Genomic DNA, 21136 nt, shown 5'->3' on the forward strand with positions numbered 1-21136 from the left:
AATTCTGTTTACACATCTCATCATAGATGGTATCTATTGTTTTATTTTCTATTTTATATGGAAGTCATGGAAATCTAGTATTATATGCCAACCAATCAAATGAAGGAGTATCCGTGTAATACATGGATGGGTAGGGTCCACGTTCTTGCTCAAGGACGGGGTCTTGTCTTATCTAGAAATGGGTGAAAATCTGAAGGTTCATTTTGTTGTAGGTTTCCAGAAATTTCTTCGGGTTAAATAAGTTTTCCACAAAACTTATTTCACTCTTCAGACCTCAGAATACAAGAGGTGGAGGCCCAGGAGAGGTGAAAAAAATAGCAAACATTATAATTACCTTCTGGGCATCCTTAGGGTGTCCGGCGCTCTCTCTGGGTGCTCTTCTTGTCTCTTCCAGCCTCCTTGATGACATCATGCATTGCAGGGTGACTTTATGATGCTATGCAAGCATCACGAAATAGGTGAACCCCATGTGACCGCTGAGGCCCGTGATTGTGACCCAGTGACGCATAATGTCTTCAGACCCCAAAAGTATTAATAATGTCACATCTCATTCACAAGTGACGAATCCCCATAGTTTTGGATTTGTGTCTAATCTGAAACTTTTTAAAAATTCTGACCAGTTTGTTCATTTCTAGCCCTATTATTTTCTTGAGTCCTACTATAAGAACAGAGGTTGTTATTTTAGGAAGTTGTTTTCTGGTGCATTTTGAATGGAGATAGTTATTAGTCCTGTCCTGTTACTGTCAATAGGATGTTATGAGGGTTCTCCACTTTGGGTCACCAGGTAGTAAGAGTTTAGTATCCCTATAGCGCCATCACATGGAGGGCTAGGCATTACACAGTTCTCCTCAAAGTTGTGTATTGGTGCAGTATGGAGCTTACATGAGTCTCTTCTGCACAGCAACCTTGTCCGGTCAATGTACACAGTGACACCACATCCCTCCCATTAGGATCTTGTAACCTCAGATTGACAGATGGTTCACAATATTCTGACTCCCAATGTATCATAAATAGACTCTGCCCAGATCTGGTGAAGAAAGCTGAACAAAGATCTCAGTGAGTCTGAGAAATGTTAAGAGTGATGTCTTACGTTGTCCATGTATGGTGGTGGAAACTACGTCCTATAACACAGTAAAGGCGCCCTGGAGCCCTGACAGTATTCTACCATATGTGTTATAGGTAGGATCCTAAGAGCCCTAAGAGTATTCTACACTATGTTTTATAGATAGGTTCCTAGGAGCCCTAAGAGTATTCTACACTATGTTTTATAGATAGGTTCCTAGGAGGTCTAAGAGTATTCTACACTATGTTTTATAGATAGGTTCCTAGGAGCCCTAAGAGTATTCTACACTATGTATTATAGATAGGTTCCTAGGAGGTCTAAGAGTATTCTACACTATGTTTTATAGATAGGTTCCTAGGAGCCCTAAGAGTATTCTACACTATGTTTTATAGATAGGTTCCTAAGAGCTCTAAGAGTATTCTACACTATGTTTTATAGATAGGTTCCTAGGAGGTCTAAGAGTATTCTACACTATGTTTTATAGATAGGTTCCTAGGAGCTCTAAGAGTATTCTACACTATGTTTTATAGATAGGTTCCTAGGAGCCCTAAGAGTATTCTACACTATGTTTTATAGATAGGTTCCTAAGAGCTCTAAGAGTATTCTACACTATGTTTTATAGATAGGTTCCTAGGAGTCCTAAGAGTATTCTACACTATGTTTTATAGATAGGTTCCTAGGAGGTCTAAGAGTATTCTACACTATGTTTTATAGATAGGTTCCTAGGAGCCCTAAGAGTATTCTACACTATGTTTTATAGATAGGTTCCTAGGAGCCCTAAGAGTATTCTACACTATGTTTTATAGATAGGTTCCTAGGAGCCCTAAGAGTATTCTACACTATGTTTTATAGATAGGTTCCTAGGAGTCCTAAGAGTATTCTACACTATGTATTATAGATAAGTTCCTAGGAGTCCTAAGAGTGTTCTAAACAGTACTTTAAGCCAATTTATGGTGTGCTTCATACCGAACTTGTTCAGCCCAAAACGAATCTTGGACCCGAGTCACCTGGACCAGAAATGAAACAAATCCTGAAAGGCTCACCCACCTGTATCTGTATCAGAACAATGGAGCTCAGGAGCTTATATGGAACTAATATGAATTACAGAAAAATACAGCACTGAGCCGACACTAGTGTAGTAAATTTAACACAAGTATGAGTAAAGGTAAGCAAATGGAAAGCCGCTCACCTTAAAGGGTTTTGTAGGACACAACAACCCCAACATTTAGAAAGATGTTAGAAACCGAGACGGAAGCAGGTGGAAGAAACGTCACTGGGACGAAGAGGCATCAACAGACTGGGACCAAAATTTTCAGAAGGTTTGGCAAGGAGAAGCACTCTCCTTGCCAAACCTTCTGAAGATTTTGGTCCCAGTCTGCTAATATGAATTACGGGACCCAAAAATGACTTACTATACATTAAGATTTAAACCAATTTAATCTATGCTTCGTACCAAACTTGTTGAACCCGAAACAAATCTTGGAACTGAGCCACTTGAACCTGATATTAATCCTGAGAGGTTCACTCATTTGTATTACTGACTTAAAAGTTATTTTACTTATTAGAACTCATGATTGTTCTTTCTCACCTTTATTCTGCAGGATAACCTCTTCTGTCTATAGATAAAGGAACAAGTGTCAGTGTGACATTATAAACCTCCATCCAACCCCCAAACTCCAAACATGCAGGTAAAATAATTCCTATATTAAGAGGGTTCTAGGACCTCCAATGCATTTCAATATCTGATCTATAGGGGCCTGACATTTGTACCCCACAAAGAGCAGCTATTTCAGAAACCTCCAGATGCTGGAAACTGCTGCACTGGACGAGGGGCAGAACCAGGTTTGCTCCTAATCAAGTAATAGGAGTAATAATATAGGTCCTCTACACCACTGCTATACAGTAGATGTGGCCGCGGTCCTACGGCCTCCACTCCCCTCCTGCTTCAGCACCTTCCAGTTCAAAAGGATTGCCAGGACAGCTAATCTGTGTCGGAGGGGCACAGTCCCATACTGATGGTCTAGCCAGAGGATAGGTCATAACTATGAAATGTGGATTTGGGGCTGGATCCTTTTATGGCCTATCCTCAGTCCAGACAAACCCATTAATATTGTATATGACACTTTTTTCCAATTATGTAGATAAGATCTTACCTCTACAAGACACTCCAATCCTGGAGGCACCACCGCCCTGGGGTTAGACAGAGTATTCTGGTGGGATAGTGCCAATGTGTCCTGCCATTGAGGTTGGGTTTGAACAACCTCGGTATCCATGTTCCAGGTATATCCTGTATAGTACAGACATATATCCATCAGACATAATATGTATAACTCTAACATTGATTATCTGGTGACAATGGAGTATCTTGGGGTTGAGACCTATTAGGCAACAAATGAACCATCAATTCTTGCAAATGTAAGGATCTGAGCGACTACGACAAGGGAACTGTGATAATGACGACTGGGTCAGGGCATCTCCACCTGGCAGATTGTTCGGGGTGCTTCGGTGAAGTGGTTAGTACCAGCTGAAAGTGGTCAAAGAAATGACAACCCATGACGGGTCGTTGGACACTCATGGCTCATTGATGTGAGTACGTGCTGAGTGAAGGCTTGCCCATCCAGTCCGTTTCACAGAAGAGCAGATGTAGAGTAAAATTGCTAAAAATTTTCCTGCTGGCTTTGATAGAAAGTTGTCACCACACACAGGGCATTGTAGTATGTAGTCATTGCACCCATGCTGAACACTGTCCACCATCACTGTGCACTGAAAGTGTCTGCAGTGAGCACATGAGAATCAAAACTAGAGCAAAACTGGAGCATAGAGAAATGGCAGACTGGTCTTTTGCATCATGTTTTACATCATATGGACAGCAGAGACAGTATATGTCACCAAAGGAGTGATAGCACCAGGATGTATTATGGGAAGAAGGCTCCGGTGGAGGCAGTTGATGGTTTGGCAATGTCTTACTGGAAATCCTTGGGTTTGGCATCATGTGGATGGAATATGTGCTACCTAGTCATTGTGTACGATAAGTACTCTTGGTCATGGCAGCGGTGTCGCCTAATGTCTCTTACAGCAGTAAGACGCCCCTCCTATCACTCTGCAAAAAATGTCAAGGAATTTGGAACATGACAAAGAAAACGAGGTGGTGACAGCATCAAATTCCTCAGATCTCAATACGATCCTATCTTTGATCCCTAGGAAGCTGGTACATAAAGCAGTGGGGGCCCCAAAGTAAAAACTACAAAACTGGCACTAAAGTGGTGGGGCGCGAGGCTTGTTGCCCCCAGACACAACCCTCTCAGATAGGAAAGAGGCATCATGGGATCTATCTCTGTATGCTTTCTATGCTTTCATATAAGCCAATGATCTGATAAGTGGGGTATCTCCATTTAGGAATGAATCCGGCACAGACCTCAGACCTAGGATCAATGACACCTTTGACCAAGTCCAGACATTGATGCTCAGTACAATACAAAACCCTGTCCACATGTACTGGATTATTTATACCTGGAGAACTGACCATGCAGTGGACTTACTGAGTAATGTGTTCCTGCAGTTTGGTGTTGGTTGGTCCACGTGATGGGTCAACTGATGAAGATAGATACGGCCACCTACCTGCAGATTTTGGATCCATGTGGAGATGTTACTGCAAGATCTTTGGTGAAAATGCAAAGACGTTGCGATAACACTGCCTTATGTTCCTCTCATATTCCTCCCTTCCCTCCCTCAGTAGTTGTTTTTCTCTGTCATTACTTCCTGCCCAACAGGAATGGTTCACATCAAGAAACGGTAAAATGTTCACCTGGGAATAACAATGTGACATGTCACACGACAGCAGGGAGGCGTCAAAGCACCGAAGATTCGTGGAATCTCCAGTAGCTGCAACACTCGATGAAAACTAGAGAGATGGAAACCATCAGGGTTTACGAAGGAGGGTTAGATGTCGAGATAAACAAACCGGTTGTCAACAAACGGGGTTCATAATGCTCTAGACAGCTAAAGAACAACTTAGGCACTCAAGGCCTACTCATGGCTCAATAGGAGAATGGTGGGCCAAGGCTTCACAGTGTTTTCTCGCTCTCCGAGACTTGAATTTTGCCAGTTTGCTCCTTGTTTCTGTCAAGATGGCCACCGTATCAACATAACAAAGCAAACTACAAATAAGATCTTGTGGCGGGTCTCCCTGTGTAGGAGGAGGTCTCAGTGCACTATGGATCCGCTTGATGACTACTGTTGCAGCACTGTCTGTGCCCAGAAGATCAGAAAAACTGTTTTTACCATTTTAGGAAGGTCTTCAGGCAGGTAAGTTTCGGGAAGGCCCATCCGTCCTGTTTTCATGGTCTTCTATGGAAGTAAAGGAGTGGTCGATAGGATCTTTATGATATTGTAGTTGTTCCGATACACTGGGGCCCTTATGGTGGAGTATGTGTCCTCTAGAGCTGAGACTCTGTGGCCCACAGACTGGATTTCAGCTTTGAAGTCAGGTTTAGTAAGTATAGGACTCACCGCTCTGGCCAGTGCTTTTTGTCGTAAGTAGCGGGAGATGTACAATGGGCCACTTTTTTTTATATATTTTTTTTTTATTGAAGGCCTCAAACAGTGCCAACGTAAACACCCAGTGCACGAAAAAGTGGGAGTGCCACTAAAAAAAAAGTGCCCAGGATGCTGTCTGTCAAAAACGACCCTTCCCTCCCCAAAAGGGAAGAGGGGGGTTCCCGACTAACTCTTCCCCACAAGGCCCAAAAGGCGCCGAGTGGAGTCGAGTCGGAGTCGCTAACCGCCGAAGCCGAAAGCCCTCAACTGCGCTGTTCCCCTTGGGGCTGCCACCACCCAGGGTACTACGGACTGACCTTTGTCCAGTTTCTCCTTGGGCTGCCACCACCTAGGTTACTCCTGGACTCAGACCAAGAACCTGCGTCCTCCCCAGTTACCCAGAGAGGATCAACAAGAGACAGGAGGGAAGCCCATTACAGACCTCACCTCCAGACGAAAGGGTCCCTTCGTCGAACACAAAAAAGTGACAAAAGTGGACAAAAGAAGGTGAAAAAACATTTAAACAATGTGGTAAAGTGCCATTCAGGCCCGGTTTACCCACCGGATCTATAAAAAATTCTCCCGCTCTGATAAACCAGGCATAGGGAGTGGGGTGTTCTAAAAGGTGTGTTACTCGTGACACGCAATGTGCCTAGTTCAGTGGGTTTCCCATGCCCAGTGGTCTAAGGCACCTCAGGGTCCACTCAGCCCCCGAGGCACAACACAAGAGGCCTTCGAGCACTCCCCGACCACTCAGTCAAGATCAACTGGCACTGAGATGCCAGGTGGTCGTGTTGCCAGCGTCAGCAGCGTTTTGTCGGTCACCTACAGTGGCCGGACCACACCACTGGCGGAACTGATTACTAACTGCATCCCCCGGCAACATGCCCAAAGTGGTTCTCTCATTCCTACCTCTACAGGGTTCGGTCTACTCCCGCCTTTACCACCATTGGACCTCAGATGGTTTCACCTACTTCCTGCTTCTGATAAGAACAGATACTACACTTGATCTTAGCCAAAAGGCCGAGAAGCGATATGTACAATGGGCCACTATCTGACTAGTTGCAGTCCGCAGCGCTATCAGCTTCTGATTCTTTCCAAGTCTCTTGTTCCTGTCGGGAGTCCAGCACCATCTTAAGCACCTTGAGGAGATTGAAAGCTATTTTTGTTCAAGAAACGTTGGAGATCTCCCTCTACTTAGCTGCTTCCGCATGCTAGGATGGTCACCACACTTATCGTTGCCCATTTTGACCATGATGAGTCAGAGAAACAGGTGTCAGCAGTGGTTTTCATGCTCATAGTGACGGAGCTCTAAAGAGATGCGTCCATCACATTGTACAGTCAGGTTCGGCCCCTCCGAGTGTTGGTTCTTCTGTGGCTACAGTATAGAAAGACTATATACAGAAGAGAGGAGCCGCCATAGCAATAATGAAATTGGGCCTTCCAAAAATATTTACCAGATTATGTCATTGAGGACTGAAGGGCTAGTATTTTGTTTCCACGTCTAAACCTCTTCTCATGATCTTTGGATAAACTGGAGGATGAGAATGAGACCAATCGCGGCTTCTCTCTAAGACCCCATGGGAATCGCCTGGTCTATCCTGATGGTAAACCCTTCTTATATTGCAAATATGAACTATGACTCAAAGGTTAGAAACAATGATGAGGGAACTCAAAAGACCTTCCTATGGTTAAAACATTCACATCTCATATGTACAAATATGGCCACAGAAGGTGCTAAGCATGCCCTCTAAAGGACGGCTACATTCGGAGGAAATGGGTTGGTAAAGGCCGGACCATAAATCAACTGGTCTATGATGTTTGATGTCCCTACTTCTCCTTGGCTCTTCTGGCCCATACTGTATATGGTATGGGACAACTGAGCCATGCAGAGGATGGGACTCCTGGTCTAATAGGTGACTGCATGGAGTCCAGACTGGGTCCCAGTCGATGTTCAAACTGGATTTTCGTGTATATGGAACTTAATAAAGTTATATCACTTTTCATCCTATGTGCCCGATGATTCTTTCTTCTACACCGCATGGTCTTTCTTATTCATGCTAGGTAATAGTATTAGTATTAGTTTATCTATCTGTTGATTCAGTTCAGACAGAATTTTGGAAATCCTGAATTAATATATATTTTATAATTCTCTTTTTATTAATTTTTTTACAATATTATAACATACATACAGTATTGGTTCACCAAAGAATACAAAAAAAGAGAAAGACAAAGACGAAACTCCGAGCTGCACCTAAAGATTCAATGCTGGGTGGAGCAAGGTAAGGGGTGGATGGGGCAAATATGGAAAGGTCAGGTAGATGTGAGACGGAGTGGGGAGGATGGGGAGAATGGGTGGATGGGTTGAGGGGGGGCTTTGCGGTGAGAGAAAGTTCTTCTTTTCAAAAACTTTGATCTTGTCCAAAAGTTCTTTGCGGTATTGCAGATGGTCGGCTACTGTATCGGCTGAACTGTATCAGAGCCGTCACCATCAGCAGCGCTGTCAACCTCCAACTCATCTCCTGTCTCGAAGTATTGCTTGTGCACAGCTCCATCTTTGAAGGACCTTGCGGAGAGGGAAAGTTCTTCTGCTTCAAAAACTTCTGAAGGTCTCGCTGTTGTTTCAGCACATTTGGGGTGCTAGGTAAGTCCCCAGGTCAGTCCTTGTGGATTCTGACCGTATTGGCACACTAAAATAGGGGTAACAGTAACTCTCGAGTTCAGTTGTGAAGGAGCTTCAGCAAGCAAAATGCGGCTACCATCATGCGTGGTCAGGCTCCGACCCACCTGAATTTTTGTTCGAGCATTTATAAAATCGAGGAAAGGCCAAAATGTTTGTTAGAGTTTTTACAATGGTGAATGAATAAAGTCAAGAAAGTACAAAAAATACAATTATTCGCAGCCTCCATCTCCACAATCCTCTCTTCCACAGTCTGTTCACGGACCGCCACCACCACCGCCTTCTTCAGAGTATATTTGAGGAAGATAGTAGTCAATGCCCCCCGCAGTACTCCATTTATCTTCAATAGCTGATTGCCAATTCTTGTGCCACCTATTCAGTTTGTAATTCTGTGCACGCAAAAAGAACAGCAAGATAAGGTGAGGTAACGAAAACCAGAGAGAGTCAGCAGAGGAGAAGGACAACGGCCAGAAAAGCCAGGACTTCTATTAATGGCCTTAACCACAAGCACCCCATTGTTATTAACCCCGGACAACGTAACATCATCTTATCTACATCTACACTGAAATGACCGTCCTGTACCCCAAGTATCAGCCTGTCATTATCCTGTACCCCAAGTATCAGCCTGTCATTATCCTGTACCCCAAGTATCAGCCTGTCATTATCCTGTACCCCAAGTATCAGCCTGTCATTATCCTGTACCCCAAGTATCAGCCTGTCATTATCCTGTACCCCAAGTATCAGCCTGTCATTATCCTGTACCCCAAGTATCAGCCTGTCATTATCCTGTACCCCAAGTGTCAGCCTGTCATTATCCTGTACCCCGAGTATCAGCCTGTCATTATCCTGTACCCCAAGTATCAGCCTGTCATTATCCTGTACCCCAAGTATCAGCCTGTCATTATCCTGTACCCCAAGTATCAGCCTGTCATTATCCTGTACCCCAAGTGTCAGCCTGTCATTATCCTGTACCCCAAGTATCAGCCTGTCATTATCCCGTACCCCAAGTATCAGCCTGTCATTATCCTGTACCCCAAGTATCAGCCTGTCATTATCCTGTACCCCAAGTATCAGCCTGTCATTATCCTGTACCCCAAGTATCAGCCTGTCATTATCCTGTACCCCAAGTATCAGCCTGTCATTATCCTGTACCCCAAGTGTCAGCCTGTCATTATCCTGTACCCCAAGTATCAGCCTGTCATTATACTGTACCCCAAGTATCAGCCTGTCATTATACTGTACCCCAAGTATCAGCCTGTCATTATACTGTACCCCAAGTATCAGCCTGTCATTATCCCGTACCCCAAGTATCAGCCTGTCATTATCCTGTACCCCAAGTATCAGCCTGTCATTATCCTGTACCCCAAGTATCAGCCTGTCATTATCCTGTACCCCAAGTATCAGCCTGTCATTATCCTGTACCCCAAGTATCAGCCTGTCATTATCTTGTACCCCAAGTATCAGCCTGTCATTATCCTGTACCCCAAGTGTCAGCCTGTCATTATCCTGTACCCCAAGTATCAGCCTGTCATTATCCTGTACCCAAGTATCCGCCTGTCATTATCCTGTACCCAAGTATCAGCCTGTCATTATCCTGTACCCAAGTATCAGCCTGTCATTATCCTGTACCCAAGTATCAGCCTGTCATTATCCTGTACCCCAAGTATCAGCCTGTCATTATCCTGTACCCCAAGTGTCAGCCTGTCATTATCCTGTACCCCAAGTATCAGCCTGTCATTATCCTGTACCCAAGTATCAGCCTGTCATTATCCTGTACCCCAAGTATCAGCCTGTCATTATCCTGTACCCCGAGTATCAGCCTGTCATTATCCTGTACCCCAAGTGTCAGCCTGTCATTATCCTGTACCCCAAGTATGAGCCTGTCATTATCCTGTACCCAAGTATCAGCCTGTCATTATCCTGTACCCCAAGTATCAGTCTGTCATTATCCTATACCCCAAGTGTCAGCCTGTCATTATCCTGTACCCCAAGTATCAGCCTGTCATTATCGTGTACCCCAAGTATCAGTCTGTCATTATCCTGTACCCCAAGTATCAGCCTGTCATTATCCTGTACCCCAAGTATCAGCCTGTCATTATACTGTACCCCAAGTATCAGCCTGTCATTATCCCGTACCCCAAGTATCAGCCTGTCATTATCCTGTACCCCAAGTATCAGCCTGTCATTATCCTGTACCCCAAGTATCAGCCTGTCATTATCCTGTACCCCAAGTATCAGCCTGTCATTATCCTGTACCCCAAGTATCAGCCTGTCATTATCCCTTACCCCAAGTATCAGCCTGTCATTATCCTGTACCCCAAGTGTCAGCCTGTCATTATCCTGTACCCCAAGTATCAGCCTGTCATTATACTGTACCCCAAGTATCAGCCTGTCATTATACTGTACCCCAAGTATCAGCCTGTCATTATACTGTACCCCAAGTATCAGCCTGTCATTATCCCGTACCCCAAGTATCAGCCTGTCATTATCCTGTACCCCAAGTATCAGCCTGTCATTATCCTGTACCCCAAGTATCAGCCTGTCATTATCCTGTACCCCAAGTATCAGCCTGTCATTATCCCTTACCCCAAGTATCAGCCTGTCATTATCCTGTACCCCAAGTGTCAGCCTGTCATTATCCTGTACCCCAAGTATCAGCCTGTCATTATCCTGTACCCCAAGTATCAGCCTGTCATTATCCTGTACCCCAAGTATCAGCCTGTCATTATCCTGTACCCCAAGTATCAGCCTGTCATTATCCTGTACCCCAAGTATCAGCCTGTCATTATCCTGTACCCAAGTATCAGCCTGTCATTATCCTGTACCCAAGTATCAGCCTGTCATTATCCTGTACCCCAAGTATCAGCATGTCATTATCCTGTACCCCAAGTGTCAGCCTGTCATTATCCTGTACCCCAAGTATCAGCCTGTCATTATCCTGTACCCCAAGTATCAGCCTGTCATTATCCTGTACCCCAAGTGTCAGCCTGTCATTATCCTGTACCCAAGTATCAGCCTGTCATTATCCTGTACCCAAGTATCAGCCTGTCATTATCCTGTACCCAAGTATCAGCCTGTCATTATCCTGTACCCAAGTATCAGCCTGTCATTATCCTGTACCCCAAGTATCAGTCTGTCATTATCCTATACCCCAAGTGTCAGCCTGTCATTATCCTGTACCCCAAGTATCAGCCTGTCATTATCGTGTACCCCAAGTATCAGTCTGTCATTATCCTGTACCCCAAGTATCAGCCTGTCCTTATCCTGTACCCCAAGTATCCGCCTGTCATTATCCTGTACCCCAAGTGTCAGCCTGTCATTATCCTGTACCCCAAGTATCAGCCTGTCATTGTCCTGTACCCCAAGTATCAGCCTGTCATTATCCTGTACCCCAAGTGTCAGCCTGTCATTATCCTGTACCCCAAGTATCAGCCTGTCATTATCCTGTACCCCGAGTATCAGCCTGTCATTATCCTGTACCCCAAGTATCAGCCTGTCACTATCCTGTACCCCAAGTATCAGCCTGTCATTATCCTGTACCCCAAGTATCAGCCTATCATTGTCCTGTACCCCAAGTATCAGCCTGTCATTGTCCTGTACCCCAAGTATCAGCCTGTCATTGTCCTGTACCCCAAGTATCAGCCTGACATTGTCCTGTACCCCAAGTATCAGCCTGTCATTGTCCTATACCCCAAGTATCAGCCTGTCATTATCCTGCACCCCAAGTATCAGCCTGTCATTGTCCTGTACCCCAAGTATCAGCCTGACATTGTCCTGTACCCCAAGTATCAGCCTGTCATTGTCCTGTACCCCAAGTATCAGCCTGTCATTGTCCTGTACCCCAAGTATCAGCCTGACATTGTCCTGTACCCCAAGTATCAGCCTGACATTGTCCTGTACCCCAAGTATCAGCCTGACATTGTCCTGTACCCCAAGTATCAGCCTGTCATTATCCTGTACCCCAAGTATCAGCCTGTCATTATCCTGTACCCCAAGTATCAGCCTGTCATTATCCTGCACCCCAAGTATCAGCCTGTCATTATCCTGTACCCCAAGTATCAGCCTGTCATTATCCTGCACCCCAAGTATCAGCCTGTCATTGTCCTGCACCCCAAGTATCAGCCTGTCATTGTCCTAGGCTCCACTGGGCTGTTGCACTGAATATCCTATTAGAAGGGTCTTGACATTGCATGAAGGTTGTTGAGGCAGACATCATCGATAGCAGCAGAAGCGATGAGAGTCAACATCAAAGAGTAAAGCCTCACGTGCACAATAGTTTCTGAAGGATCTGATGGACATTTCTTTCACAACAATCATAAGGACGGAGTTTCTCTCCCCTCCCCCTCCTGTACCTGTGCTGGATGAGTGAGATCATTTAGCAGGTCAGACCTATTGACTATGGAGCTGGTTGTGGAATATCTCCATGTATGAGATCTCCTCTCTCTTATTTCCTAGGCCTACGCCATCCATAGTATCTACAACTTACTATGAACAGGAATGCAGCCAATATAAGAGCTTTCAATGTGGCCTCCATGTCTTTAGGAAACTGGAAGATGATTTCTGAAGAGCTGATTTTTTCCTCCTTGGTTATTGTGGCCACAGGACAAGAATCCTTTATACTGACTACCTGCGGAGAAGTCAAGGTTATTGTCTCAGTGGGTGGACCAGGACATTGAAGTGAAGTTCACCACAAACACATATAGTCATACAAGGGAATAAATACATCTCTACCTTATGGACGTATTGTTTTGTTTGGTATCAAAGAACCATACGGCTCACCGGACACCATGGATAACGCAACCAGCAGAATAAGAGCAGCATGACCACTAACAGAGACAATGACTCTGCCCATCAGCCAAGTGGACACGACTATATTTTACTATCTGTATAATGTAATGTGTCACTGTCTGTATATATTGTTTTTGTATTGTTTTGCAGCTTCCATTCAGTTCATATCCTACCCCCCGGGTTAGGATCCATCCACTGTGGGCATGTATACCTTTGCTTTGTAGGAGAACTTGGTTTAACCAACCAACTACTAGCTGTCAGACCCCTTAATGGAGAGAAGTCCTTAATGTGGAGGAGAAGTGGAACTATCCCGAAACCTGATGGCCTGGACCTTATAATACACAGGTAGATTGGTCAACAGCGGGACTTCTTTATAAACCCTTTCCCGAGTCCAGTACCATCACACAGTGGGTTCCAACTACATCCAGGAATCTGCATTGGTTCATTGTTACCCTTGTAAAGTTACAGTGGGGCAAAAAAAGTATTTAGTCAGTCACCAATAGTTCCACCACTTAAAGAGATGAGAGGCGTCTGTAATTTACATCATAGGTAGACCTCAACTATGAGAGACAAAATGAGAAAACAAATCCAGAAAATCACATTGTCTGATTTTGTAAGAATTTTTTTGCAAATTATGGTGGAAAATAAGTATTTGGTCACCTACAAACAATCAAGATTTCTGGCTCTCACAGACCTGTAACTTCTTCTTTAAGAGTCTCCTCTTTCCTCCACTCATTACCTGTAGTAATGGCACCTGTTTAAACTTGTTTTCAGTATAAAAAGACACCTGTGCACACCCTCAAACAGTCAGACTCCAAACTCCACTATGGTGAAGACCAAAGAGCTGTCAAAGGACACCAGAAACAAAATTGTAGCCCTGCACCAGGCTGGGAAGACTGAATCTGCAATAGGCAACCAGCTTGGATTGAAGAAATCAACTGTGGGAGCAATAATTAGAAAATGGAAGACATACAAGACCACTGATAATCTCCCTCGCTCTGGGGCTCCACGCAAAATCTCACCCCGTGGGTTCAAAATGATCACAAGAACGGTGAGCAAAAATCCCAGAACCACGCGGGGGGACCTAGTGAATGAACTGCAGAGAGCTGGGACCAATGTAACAAAGCCTACCATCAGTAACACACTACGCCGCCAGGGACTCAGATCCTGCAGTGCCAGACGTGTCCCACTGCTTAAGCCAGTACATGTCCGGGCCCGTCTGAAGTTTGCTAGAGAGCATTTGGATGATCCAGAAGAGTATTGGGAGAATGTCCTATGGTCTGATGAAACCAAACTGGAACTGTTTGGTAGAAACACCACTTTACGTGTTTGGAGGAAAAAGAATACTGAGTTGCATCCATCAAACACCATACCTACTGTAAAGCATGGGGGTGGAAACATCATGCTTTGGGGCTGTTTCTCTGCAAAGGGGCCAGGACGACTGATCCGGGTACATGAAAGAATGAATGGGGCCATGTATCGTGAGATTTTGAGTGCAAACCTCCTTCCATCAGCAAGGGCATTGAAGATGAAACGTGGCTAGGTCTTTCAACATGACAATGATCCAAAGCACACTGCCAGGGCAACAAAGGAGTGGCTTTGTAAGAAGCATTTCAAGGTCCTGGAGTGACCTAGCCAGTCTCCAGATCTCAACCCTATAGAAAACCTTTGGAGGGAGTTGAAAGTCCGTGTTGCCAAGCGACAGCCCCAAAACATCACTGCTGTAGAGGAGATCTGCATGGAGGAATGGGCCAACATACCAACAACAGTGTGTGCCAACCTTGTGAAGACTTACAGAAAACGTTTGACCTCTGTCATTGCCAACAAAGGAGAGAGAACAAAGTATTGAGATGAAATTTTGTTACTGACCAAATACTTATTTTCCACCATAATTTGCAAATAAATTCTTACAAAATCAGACAATGTGATTTTCTGGATTTGTTTTCTCATTTTGTCTCTCATAGTTGAGGTCTACCTATGATGTAAATTACAGACGCCTCTCATCTTTGTAAGTGGTGGAACTTGCACTATTGGTGACTGACTAAATACTTTTTTGCCCCACTGTATATCATTTGGTTCAACTGCACTTCTGCCTCCTGAGCCATTCCTGCACTTACCATCAGGGCCCCATGACCACCATCATCTGGCCCAGGACAGGAGAAGATCCTCTCCAGCTGGAAGCATCCCAGGAGAACTACCACCACCCATCATGTACACCACAGGCCTTCTCAACCTTTATCCAACCTTGGAGGTGGACTGGATGAGTCAGTTGAGTGTCTTTGACCAACCATGTGCGTCCTAGCTACTACTCTGGTTCCCTCTTGGTAGTTGTTGGTGGCATTTGTACAAAGCAATGAGATATCTGCTGTCCTTAATGCCTTTAGATGTTATTCCTCACCTCAATAGTATTTCCAGAGTAGCATTTGAGCAGCTTGGCAGTGAACGCAGGCTCTCCAAGCTTCATCTGGATTGCGACACATACTAGACGAGAAGTTCTCCAACTGTCTATGAAACCAATGGTGTTCTGAGGAAGAACGGTGACCTTTAGCTGGAGGATAAGAAGATATACTGCTCACACCTTTATATACCATCACAGATTTTATCTAATGATATTCTCTTCTATTTTATCTGGCAACAATGGAAAATCTAGTATTATATGGAAAGGAATGAGTAACCATGAAATACATGGATGGGTAGGATCCGTCTTCCTCCAAGACGGGGTCTAGTCCTATCATTGTCTTGTGCCCAATGGTAAGATCAGAGGTTGTCGTGTTACAAAGCTGCATTTACATTCCAAGATCTGAACCACTTTCTGGTCTTAGCGTCCATTTTGAAGGCAGTTAGCCATCAGTCGTCTTCTATTGTTAGATTCTTTGTTGGAAGGGTTCACCATAGCTATCCCAACGTCCAGTCTTCCACCATGAACAACCCTAATCGGTAGAGTAACTGGCCAATAAATATTTACTTTCTCTAGAGCGCCGCCACATGGGAAACCATTAGGGTGCATTCACACTGAGTAAACGCTAGCTTATTCTGAACGTAAAACACGTTCAGAATAAGCGGTGTCTAAAGCAGCTCCATTCATTTCTATGGGAGCGGGGATACGAGCGCTCCCCATAGAAATGAATGGGCTGCTTCTTTCACTCCGTGCAGTCCCATTGAAGTGAATGGGGAGTGCCGGCGTATACGGCAAGCTCTGCTCATGCCAGAGCGTATACGCCGGCACTCCCCATTCACTTCAATGGGACTGCACGGAGTGAAAGAAGCAGCCCATTCATTTCTATGGGGAGCGCTCGTATCCCCGCTCCCATAGAAATGAATGGAGCTGCTTTAGACGCCGCTTATTCTGAACGTGTTTTACGTTCAGAATAAGCTAGCGTTTACTCAGTGTGAATGCACCCTTACATTACACCGTGCTCATCCAAGTTGTTTGTATGTGTAATGGGGCAGTGTAGAACTTACATGAGTACCTGCTGCGCAGCAACCTTGTCCAGACAACGTAGTCAGTGACACCATGTCCCTCCTCGTAGGATCTTGTAACTTTAGATTGACGGATGGTCCGCAACATTCTGATCCTTTTATCGTGATGAAAATCTGCCTCGATCTGGCGAAGAAAGCTAAACAATGACCTTAGTCAGGTGATGGAAACCACGTCCTATCACAGAGTATGTGTCAACACAAAACCAAAAGAGTCACAATAGAAGTTGTGAGCTGCAACGGATCGATACTCCTGACCAGGACAGAGAACTGCCAAAAACTATTTTCTAATGTGACGACCCCTTGTAACCTGCAACTACTGCAGTAAAGTGCCCAGTGATAACTGTGACCTGCAAGTTGTGTGTTCTTCTTCAGCTAAACTTTTAGAAATACAAGTAGATTGGGCAGGCAGGTGCCCCGTTAGTCGCTTTGGTGGACTTGTGTGACGGGTGGTGTAGTGGAACTGCCCACATCTCCTATACCTGCATAAAATAAGGGGAAATTTGATGTCCTGGTTCAATGAGTCAGGAATGGCCACCACTCTCCTTATAGAGAACAATTCTCCTCAAGAGTATCTCACTTCTGCCAAAAACTAGAGGCCACCACTTGCTCCTGAACCTGTAGTCTTTCAGTAGAGTCCATGGTGGATCAAGCTTCCACCTTAAAGCAGACCTTTTACCATCAGTAACTCCAGTTATTTGCATCCTTTAGTAGGTGTCCCTCCACTAGTTCCAGTACTTTTGGAATTTTTTTCTCTAGCCCCCATCATTCCTGAATAATCAGTTCTGTTAGTTTTGGTTCCTGATATGGTAACTGGACTCTGTATGGTCAAGTGGGTGGTGTCAGGCAGAAGGAGGCATGGATGGAGATTCAGCATGCCAATCAGTGGCAGACAGTACCACAAAATCACACCATCTTGCCTGTTCCTTCTTGACATCACGCACTTGATATTAGAGAGCCTAATTAGCCTATCAGGCACCAAAACTAACAGAACTTGTTACTCAGTGCTTGTTACTAAGCACTTGTTACTCAGCACTTATTACTCAGCACTTGTTACTCTGCACTTATTACTCAGCACTTGTTACTCTGCACTTGTTACTCAGCACTTGTTACTCAGCACTTGTCACTCAGCACTTGTTACTCAGCACTTATTGCTCAGCACTTGTTACTCAGCACTTATTGCTCAGCACTTGTTGCTCAGCACTTGTTACTCTGCACTTGTTACTCAGCACTTGTTACTCAGCACTTATTACTCAGCACTTGTTACTCAGCACTTGTTACTCTGCACTTGATACTCAGCACTTATTACTCAGCACTTATTACTCAGCACTTGTTACTCAGCACTTGTTACTCAGCACTTGTCACTCAGCACTTGTTACTCAGCACTTATTGCTCAGCACTTGTTGCTCAGCACTTGTTACTCTGCACTTGTTACTCAGCACTTGTTACTCAGCACTTATTACTCAGCACTTGTTACTCTGCACTTGTTACTCAGCACTTGTTACTCAGCACTTATTGCTCAGCACTTGTTACTCAGCACTTGTTACTCTGCACTTGTTACTCAGCACTTATTACTCAGCACTTATTACTCAGCACTTGTTACTCTGCACTTGTTACTCAGCACTTATTACTCAGCACTTGTTACTCAGCACTTGTTACTCAGCACTTGTCACTCAGCACTTGTCACTCAGCACTTGTTACTCAGCACTTATTGCTCAGCACTTGTTGCTCAGCACTTGTTACTCAGCACTTGTTACTCAGCACTTATTACTCAGCACTTGTTACTCAGCACTTATTACTCAGCACTTGTTACTCTGCACTTGTTACTCAGCACTTATTACTCAGCACTTGTTACTGAGCACTTGTTACTCAGCACTTATTACTCAGCACTTATTACTCAGCACTTGTTACTCTGCACTTATTACTCAGCACTTATTACTCAGCACTTGTTACTCTGCACTTGTTACTCAGCACTTATTACTCAGCACTTGTTACTCAGCACTTGTTACTCAGCACTTATTACTCAGCACTTGTTACTCTGCACTTGTTACTCAGCACTTATTACTCAGCACTTGTTACTGAGCACTTGTTACTCTGCACTTATTACTCAGCACTTGTTACTCTGCACTTATTACTCAGCACTTATTACTCAGCACTTGTTACTCTGCACTTGTTACTCAGCACTTGTCACTCAGCACTTGTCACTCAGCACTTGTTACTCAGCACTTATTGCTCAGCACTTGTTACTCTGCACTTGTTACTCAGCACTTATTACTCAGCACTTGTTACTGAGCACTTGTTACTCTGCACTTATTACTCAGCACTTGTTACTCTGCACTTATTACTCAGCACTTATTACTCAGCACTTGTTACTCTGCACTTGTTACTCAGCACTTGTCACTCAGCACTTGTCACTCAGCACTTGTTACTCAGCACTTATTGCTCAGCACTTGTTACTCTGCACTTGTTACTCAGCACTTATTACTCAGCACTTGTTACTGAGCACTTGTTACTCTGCACTTATTACTCAGCACTTGTTACTCACCACTTATTATGAGGCAAGGTTTGTAAATCTTTTTGTCCCGGGCCCTGTAGCAGCCGCTACCCCGCTGCTACCCAGGTAGTTAAGCCCATGACGTAAACCACAGGGAGAAAGTCCTCCTTGTAGCCATGTTTTCGATGTCCTATACATCTCCTTTATTCCTGAAATGTTGTATCACATACTTGCTGATGTTTCTCCTCTTGGACAGTTTTCGGATCGGCAGAACCTTTGTGATATCTGGATGTACTACCATGGCTAAAGTTGGGCACAGTTTTGGTATGAGCCAACCCATTTCCAGCTTTATGATGGGTCTTATACAATGGGTAGTACTCTATAAGTAGGAGTGCTTGTGCGCCACTGCAGCAGTTCAGGTTAGGTTGAGTTAAGTCTGACAACCTCCATGCCGTCCCCTCAGGGTACACGATCCATCATAAATGCCTAAACAAATAAGTACCTGTCTGCAGGCTGCACCCTGGCCATTTGCTAACACATTTTACTAAAGGACAAACTTTGCCCGAGGCCACTATTTTGAGGGTCATGTGATATGGGCTGGGTAGGAGTCTTGATGTAGGGAAGGTTCGTGGTACAGGACCTCCTAACCCACCTCTATGGTGTTTTCTTGATATCAGCAGGTATGGGCGCTGCATTGTCCAAAACCAACATTATCTAGAATATGGTGATTTGTATGCTGGCCGATCAATTTTTAAAAAGTCGATAATCCATAACCTATTCTCAAGATAAGAGATCGGTGGGGATCCATCACTGGGGACCCCTGCTGATCAGATGTTTGAAGGGACCATAGTGCGATGGTGGACCAATAATGAGTTGGGGGGTGGGGGGTCTCAGACTACCTGTAGGAACTACTAATGGAATTGAGCTAAAATTCACTCAAGGAGCTAGATCGGAGATTTAATAATAAATCCCCTATAGGTACTGATGTGTCCATTTTGGGCTTCTGACTGGGAGCTCTATTGTATATCAGAAAACTGGAGCTTGAGAACCTGTATGAAGTCATCCAGAACAAAATATAGACCCCAAAGACGTCTTACAAGGGCTGCGGTTTGTACTTGCTCACCTTTATTTTTTAGGGTCACTTCTTCTACCTATAGATAAAGGAAAAACAGTGTCATATTATAGATGATGACTTTATGACCCCACCACCACCCCATCCCATCCCCCAGGTAGAATACTCTCCACCTTAGCACTGTATATGTATATTTTAAGTATCACATAGATTAGATCTTACCCCTACAAGGCACTCAAGTCCTGGGGGAACCAGCGGACGAGGAACCTGGTGGGATAGTGCCGATGTGTCCTGCCATTGAGGTTGGGTTTGGACAACTTCCGAATCCTTGATATATCCTGTATAGCATAGACATATATCCATCAGACGTATAGATTATCTGGTGGCAAACAAAGCTTCCAACACCCTGTCCACAACTACTGCGTATTATTCTACGGCCACCCACCTGCAGAGTCCGGATCCATGTGGAGATGTTACTCCAAGATCTTTGGTGACAATGCAGAGACGTTGAGATGACACTGCCTTATGTTCCTCTCACGTTCCTCCCTCCCTCAATAGTTGTTTTTCTCTGTCATGACTTATTGCGCAACAAGAAAACCTGACACTTCATGGTTCATGTCATGAAACAGTAAAAAGTGCATCTGAGAATAATAATATGACATGTCACACGGTAGCGGGGAGGGGTCAAAGCACCGAACATTCATGGAGTCTCCAGTAGCTGCAACACTTGATGAAAACCAGAGAGATGGAAACCATCAGGGTATATGAAAGAACAAAATAAAAAAATAAAATAACATGACACCAACATCACAGGTTCTAACCTCGGCCTTGCCTGAGATAAAAATTACCACATCAAAGACAAAAAAAAAACAATTTAAAAATTGTGAAAAAAGACATTTTTTTTTTTTTTTTTTTTTTGGGGGGGGGGGTTACATTTTTTCTGGATAATAAAAATAAGAGAAAGATTCAAAAATACAAAAAAAAAAAAAAAAATGACATAAAAATAACGCCCAATGTATGACGAAA

General features: G+C 44.3%; 2 pseudogenes; one reads left to right on the forward strand and one right to left on the reverse strand.

The window, feature by feature from the left end:
* LOC142204380 (NACHT, LRR and PYD domains-containing protein 12-like) overlaps positions 1 to 21136 on the forward strand; it is a 997553-nt pseudogene that overhangs the window by 189369 nt on the left and 787048 nt on the right.
* LOC142205658 (U2 spliceosomal RNA) lies at positions 6516 to 6634 on the reverse strand (annotated as a pseudogene).

This window comes from Leptodactylus fuscus, chromosome 5 (genome assembly GCF_031893055.1).
Source record: "Leptodactylus fuscus isolate aLepFus1 chromosome 5, aLepFus1.hap2, whole genome shotgun sequence".
Lineage (NCBI taxonomy): Eukaryota > Metazoa > Chordata > Amphibia > Anura > Leptodactylidae > Leptodactylus > Leptodactylus fuscus.